Raw genomic sequence first — 5,707 nt, 5'->3', positions numbered from 1 at the left:
TCCTGAAAATCCCTAGCATATGCTGCGATACGTTACGTGCAGATACGCACATAACGCAGAGATTTACATTGTTGGCGAAGAAAAAAAATGCATGAAAAACGAGGCAAGAGGGGACAATACACCATATTTACCTGTAGGCTCTTCATTATCCCATTGTCCTGCTTGGTTTTCCGGCCTTAAACCTTGTACCCAGCTCGAATTCCGGCGCGTTTGGAATCTACCGTAATTTAATTTACTTTGATCCTGATTCTAAGGTAATCGCAAATAGAATCAGGAACACCTTAGACTTCTGTCAAGCAAAGGACCAGGCAGGATTCCGTAAAGTCTACTCAACAATAGAACATATTCACACTATCAATCAGGTGATAGAGAAATGTGCGAAATATAACCAGCCCTTATATATAGCTTTCAATTGATTACAAGAAAGCGTTTGATTCTGTCGAAACCACAGCAGTCATTGAGGCATTACGGAATCAGGGTGTAGACGAGCCGTATGTAAAAATACTGAAAGATATCTACAGCGGCTTCACAGCCACGTAGTCCTCCATCAAGAAAGCAAAAAAAAATCCCAATAAAGAAAGGCGTCAGGCAGGGAGATACGATCTCTCCAATGCTAGTCACAGCGTGTTTACAGGAGGTATTCAAAGATCTGGATTGGGAAGAATTGGGGATAAGAGTTAATGGAGAATACCTTAGTAATTTGCGATTCGCTGATGATATTGCCTTGCTTAGTAACTCAGCGGACCAATTGCAATGCATGCTCCCTGACCTAGAGAGGCAAATGAGAAGAGTGGGTCTAAAAATTAATCTGCAGAAAACTAAAGTAATGTATAACAGTCTCGGAAGAGAACAGCACTTTACAATAGGTAGCGAGGAACTGGAAGTGGGGAGGGAATACATCTACTTAGGGCAGGTAGTGACCACGGATCCGGATCATGAGACGGAAATAATCAGAAGAATACGAATGGGCTGGGGTGCGTTTGGCAGTCATTCTGAGATCATGAACAGGAGGTAGTCATTATCCTTCAGGAGTAAAGTGTGTAATAGCTGTGTCTTACCAGTACTCACCTACGGAGCAGAAACCTGGAGGCTTATGAAAAGGGTTCTACTTAAATTCAGGACGACGCAACGAGCTATGGAAAGAAGAATGATGGGTGTAACGTTAATTGATAAGAAAAGAGCAGATTGGGTGAGGGAACAAATGCGAGTGAATGACCTCTTAGTTGAAATCAAGAAAAAGAAATGGGCATGCGCAAGACACGTAATGAGGAGGGAAGATAACCGATGGTCATTAAGGGTTACGGACTGGATTCCAAGGGAAGAGAAGCGTAGCAGAGGGCGGCAGAAAGTTAGATGGGCGGATGAGATTAAGATGTTTTTGGGACGACATCGCCACAATTAGTACATTACCGGGGTAGTTCGAGAAGTATGGGAGAGGCCTTTGCCCCGCAGTGGGCGTAACCAGGCTGATGATGATGATGATGATGAGATCGTGAAAATGTTTAATTGGCTTCAATCAGCAATTCGGCCTGTTCAGGTTGGTTCCTAGAGATCGCTGACGTAACTTGCACAGCCAACTTGAACATTCAAGCCTGTATGTGAAAATATTCCGCAATTAACTTTTTCATTGTTCCCTTTCGGTTACATGTTGAAATTGTGCAGTCATCCATGCTCAACGGAAATACTAAGATTTGGAGTTATTACGTTATAAGGGTAACCAAAATCTGTAATGAAATATATTAGCGCTGCTGTTAAGTTTCACGAAAGCCTCCCTCGATGAGCTCGGAACTAGAGTGACTGCAACACCCAATATGTATAATTTCGCACACTTTGGGGACGGATATCTCGAAAGTGATGCTACTCTCACGAATTCTGCTAGAAAGTCATGCCTTCGCTACATATCGGTTTTAATTTCCCAATCTGACTAAGAGAAATATTCAAAAAATCACGGCCCAAGTACTCCGTACAGATGGTTAACCAGCGAAGCTGAAACGTGTGGCCCCGGTGTTTATCACTGGGTTCATTCATTCATTCATAAATATACCACAGCTTCCAATAGGAACATTGAGTGATAAGGGAGGAAGTACTACAAGAATACGTAAAGCATAAACACGTTGTTAATGACAATAAAATTCTATAGAATACTTCACACACAGCTTCAAATCAAGTGAGTGTTCAAATTCTCGTGAAATGTTTCACTGTTAGTGATGGAGACAAGGATATCAGGAAGTTCATTCTAGAGTGGAATGGCTTGTGGCAACGCTAAGGAATTGAAAGGTTATGTTGTAGCAAAGATTCGCTTGAGGCTGAGATTATTATGAATATGCCTAGAAGTACGTATTGGGGTAAGAAGGGGCAGTTTGTGTTGTGTTGTGCTGTGAATGTATTTGTGTATAGGATATGTGCGATTGTTGTACGGGTGGATAATGCTTAAATGGATAAGTCTGCTTTAATTCGAGTGACACTAGAGTACCGGTTGTAGTTGGATGAAATGAGTCAGGCGGCTCTGTTTTGTACTGCTTATACGTAACAATTAGGTAATTTTTATGAGGTGACCAGATTGTCGAGGCGAATTCAAGGTGCGGACAGATGAAGGTTACATAAGCTAATTTGCGTGCGCTAGCAGGTGCGTGACGTAGGTTTCGACGTAAATAACCTAGTGTTTTTGATGCTTAGCGCATATGGTAATTATATGGGTTTTCCATGAAAGATTAGACGTAAAATTTAAGCCGAAGTACTTATGTGACTGCGCCCGAGCAACTGGAGAGTTGTTTATTGAGTAGGAAAAGTTTTAATTTGATTGTTTACGAAAAAATGACATTATTGTGCACTTTGAGGAGTTGGGGTTCATTAACCCATTATAATACCAGGAATAGACTAGGTTAGTATCGTTTTGAAGGCAGATGTGGTCATCAGGATTTTTAATAGGTCTATATGCAATGCACTCGTCGGCAAATAGGCGCATGCAGCTCGGAGGCAATGTTGGAGAGTAAGTCGTTAATGTACACTAGAAAAAGTCCGGGTACTCTAGAAGCCTGATCAGAAGGAGAAGAAGTAGAGTTTACTACTGTTAACTGCCTAATAAATCTCAGAAAATTCCGAAGGCAAGCTAGCGCTTGTGAGTGAAGTCCAAGAGCAAATAATTTTGCAATGAGCCGAGGTGAGCAACACAATCGAATGCTTTAGAGTAGTTTAGGAACATACGATAAGTTTCAAGGTTGGGTCCTTGTTAAATCCTTGTTGGATCCGTGTTGAGTCCTTGTTGGATCCTTGTTAAAGTGCAAGTCGGTTGTGAATTCGAATAGCTGTGTGTCACACGAAAATAACTTTCTGAACCCCTGCTAAACTCGGCAAAGAAGTTGTTAGACTGCAGGTGGTTAAAAATATTAGATGCACTTGCGTCTTCAAGCAATTTATAACTGACACAGGTTAGAGTGATAGGGTGGTAATTTTCCGACGAATTCTCATCGCTTTTGAACACAGGAACTATTTTGCCAACTTTCGAGAAATTCGGGAGCAGTCCTAATGATAACTATTGCGTGAAATTAATGCATAGGATTTGGCTAGAGATGGAGAAGGTATTTTTAGTATCTAGGAATTCATGTTATCTATGCCTGTGGAAGGTGACACCTTGAAATTTCGTCCTCTCATGCGAGCGCAGGGGCCACAACATAGCGGTGCGATTCGCCGGCAACGCCATTCCAGCCGAAGTGCTCCTCTTCAAGCAGCGTCGCACGGTTCGTCCCAGACTCCCGCGGCCACTCCAGTGCGATCGATGCGGTTTGTTTGGTCACGCCGGCGCAACATGTTCGCGCGATGTCCGCTGCCTCCGTTGTGCAGAATCGCACGCCACCGCCGACTGCACCGCGCAGAGGCCGCGCTGTATTAACTGCAGCGGGAATCACGCAACCTCGGAGCCGCACTGCCCCAACTGGCAAATGGAGAGGAAGGCTGCCGTACTGTTGTCACTGTCGCCCGGGCCTCTCACGCGACAGCAGGCGATCGCCAAAGCTCGCGCCTCATCAGACGCCATCCGACGGAAGCAAGGAGCAGCCACCCGGCCTTCCGCGGTCGTACAACCTGGGTTGTCATTCAGAGACGCGCTCAGCGGTCGCGGCGCCCAGCCAGCGGAGCAAGCGCAGACGCAACAGCCCACTACCTCCGCCACCTCCGATCCAAAGGATGCAGTTATTGCGGCCCTCGCAGCAGCACTGCGCGTCCTCATAGAGACAGCAGTGATGGACGACCCCACTCGGCAAATGTGCGTCGCGGCCCTTGCAGCCCAGCAAGCCCTGCCCCAGCATGGATAGGCGATCTCCGAAACGTCGGCCGCGCATCCTCCAGTGGAATGTCCGCTCGATGCGCTGCCGTCACGCTGAACTCGCCGAGCACCTCTCACTACACGAATACGACGTGCTCGCGCTACAAGAGACTTACGCGCGTCCCGGCGAGTTTAACCTCCCCGGATTTGTGGCCTATCACAGTGCCACCGAATGCCAGTCGCAGACCTGCAACAAGACTCATTGCTGTGACCCGCTGCATTCGCCTGGACGGTCCCGCGCATCTCTGTATGTTCGCGCATGTCTCGCGCAAGCCGACGTAAATGTCACCGACATTGTGACCAGTGGAATCGAGTGCGTGGCCGTGACTGTGCGTGTTGGGGGTGCCGACACCTGTGTCGCCAGTGTTTATGTTCGGCCCGTGCGTCGGTGGGACAGCTCGTTCGTGGTTGCGCTTGTCGCTCGCATCGGAGGTGACTGTGTGGTGTTGGGTGACTTCAACAGTCACCACACAACATGGGGGTGCCCGCACACCGAGCCGCGAGGTAGGGACTTGCTGAACTCCATCCTCTCTGCGGGCCTCCTACTTCTCAACACCGGCAGTCCCACATTCGTGCGACGGGGTGCGCGGAAAAGCGCCATCGACTTGTCGCTTGTGAGCGAGGGTTGCCACTACGAGTGGCGACGCAGCCCCGACACTCAGGGCTCCGATCATTACCCGATCTCCCTCGAGCCGCACGCTACAGCCCATGGACCGCGGCGCTCCTACCGTGTTACCGACTGGACACAGTTTCGGAAACTCTGTGCCACGCCCCCTACTGCGAACATGGATTTCCTGACTCACGTGACACGTTGTGTCGATACCGCCACGAAATGCTGTTCCGTGCCTGCGGGAACGCCGGTGCCCGACATCAAGCTGCTTAACCTTCGAGCTGTCCGGCGCCGCGCTGAACATCGAGCCATCAAGAGTGACAGGAGAGAGGATTGGACTCTCTACAATCGCCTTGATGCGGCGTGCCGCCGTCATGCCAGGCAGCGGCGCAATCAGAGCTGGAGCAGTTTGTGTGTGTCGCTCGACGATACGCGCAACAGATCGCGCCCATGGCGCATTCTCGGCGCTCTCCTTCGACCAAAGGTCCCTCGCTGTCCTGCGCTTTCCATCGCGGTCGCACAGGGCTTGAGCGCAGAGCAGCTCGCGGACGCGTTCGCCGCCGCCTTTGCACCGCCGCCGCTGTCGCTTCCGCCGGATGGCCCAGTTTTTGAGCTTCCCGAGCGTCCTGAGCACAACAAAGCCGCTCTCCTCGCGCCGCTTCGCTACTTCCCGACGAACGGAATTCTGCAGCAGGTGAAGGCGCTGTGCACGGAGGACTTCACCTTGAGCGAGCTTCGCATCGTGCTCAACGCTCGTAGAGGACGTTCTGCGCCGG

Source organism: Dermacentor albipictus, unplaced genomic scaffold (assembly GCF_038994185.2).
Source record: "Dermacentor albipictus isolate Rhodes 1998 colony unplaced genomic scaffold, USDA_Dalb.pri_finalv2 scaffold_21, whole genome shotgun sequence".
NCBI lineage: Eukaryota > Metazoa > Arthropoda > Arachnida > Ixodida > Ixodidae > Dermacentor > Dermacentor albipictus.
This window is presented reverse-complemented; position numbering follows the sequence as displayed.